This window comes from Suricata suricatta, chromosome 7, assembly GCF_006229205.1.
Source record: "Suricata suricatta isolate VVHF042 chromosome 7, meerkat_22Aug2017_6uvM2_HiC, whole genome shotgun sequence".
Classification (NCBI taxonomy): domain Eukaryota; kingdom Metazoa; phylum Chordata; class Mammalia; order Carnivora; family Herpestidae; genus Suricata; species Suricata suricatta.
The window spans coordinates 52,523,145-52,525,065 of NC_043706.1; positions in this window are offsets into that span (position 1 = coordinate 52,523,145).

The window sequence follows — 1,921 nt, forward strand, 5'->3', positions numbered from 1 at the left end:
AGGGTTGAGGGAGAAGGGGGAGGGGGGAAAAGAGGTGGTGGTGATGGTGGAGGGCACTTCAGGGGAAGAGCACTGGGTGTTGTATGGAAAACAATTTGACAATAAAATATTATGGGGAAAAAAAAGAAAAGCAATGCCATAAATGCCAAAAAAAAAAGTTAACACAGAAAATTAAAAAAGAGGCTCTAAATATTTCTGAGGTCCAAAGAACTCCATCTAAACATCATCCATGCCAGCAAAGGCTGACTGGGGAGTCCAGATTTTCTCCCTCCTCAGCCTTTAAGCAGGTGTGTTCATCCCCACTCCTCCCCCACTGGGCTGAAGAAGAAAAATCACATTGAACTAATCAGTTGACACCAAAAAGGCATTTAACAAAATTCAGCACTTATTTGTGATTTAAAAAGTTTTTTAAAACCACAAAACCCCTATAGTTAACATTATACGTAGCAGTGTAAGAGTTAATACTTTCTCCCTGAGATCAGGAAGAAGACGAGAATATCCATTCTCACCACTCTTTTTCAACATAGTGCTGGACATTCTAGTCAGTACATGGAGGCAAGAAGAAAAACAAAAGACTTACAGATTATAAAGGAAGAAATCAAAACTGTCCCTATTTGCAGACTATTGACAATATAGATAATCCCAAGGAGTCTCAAAAAAAACCCAAAATGAAACAACAACAACAACAACAAATCAAAAACCTTGCTAAAACTAATAAGTGAATTCAGCAAGGTCACAAGCCCCACATCAGTATACAAAACCCAACTGTATTTTTGTATGCTAGCAATGATCATATAGATACCAAAGGTAAAAATACAACAACTTTACCATCTTTCCACCAAAAAACCTTAAGTAGAGGATTACATGCTAAAAACTATGCAGTGCAAATTAAAGAAATCCTAGAAAACCTAAATAAATGGAGAAATTTGTTGCGTTCATGGATTGGAGTACTCCATATAGTAAAAATGTCAGTTCTCACCAAACTGATATGTACTTTAATGCACTTCAAATTAAAATCCCAGCAAGAATTTTGTATATTTAGACAAGATCATTCTAAAATTTATATCAAAAGGCAAAGGGACTAGAATAACAAACAATTTTGGAAAAGAAGAATAAAGTGGGAGCAATCCGTCTACTTGATTTCAAGACTCATTATAAAACTACAGTAATCAAGATTGTGTGGTACTGGTAGAGGGATGGACATAGCTCAGTGAAACAGAATGGAAAACCTAGAAATAGACCAACACAAAACATCTCTGTTTAATTTTTTTCCAGCAAACTTTTATAAAGGTGCAAAAACAGAGGAAATATAGCTTTTTTAACAAATATTGCTGAAGCAAATGGACATCCATAGTCCAAAAAAATGATCCTCAACCTAAACTTCATACCTTATAAAAAATTAACCCAAAGTGGATCATATACTAAAATATAAAATTTCTATAGATTTCTAAAGATTTATAGAAATTTTTTAGAAATTTATAAACTTATTTTTCATAAATTTATGAAGATTTTAATGAAAGTTTTAGAAAAATCACGGTAAAATCTTTGGGATCTAATGTTTGACAAAGTGTTTTGTGGTTAACACCCAAAGCATGATCCATAAAAGGAAAAATTGGTAAAATGGATTTCATCACAATTAAAACTTTTGCTGTGTGAAATACACTGTTGAGAGGATGAAAGACAAGCTACAGAGTCTGAGAAAATATTTAGAGACAACATATATGATGAAAAACAAACTCAGTAGTAAAAAAAATTCAGTTAGAAAATGGGCAAAAGTCGAGCTCTGGATTCTCTATTCTATTCCATTGGTCTATGTGTCTGTTTTTGTGCCAATACCATACTGTCTTGATGATGACAGCTTTGTAGTAGAGGCTAAAGTCTGGGATTGTGATGCCTCCCGTTTTGGTTTTCTTCTTCAATA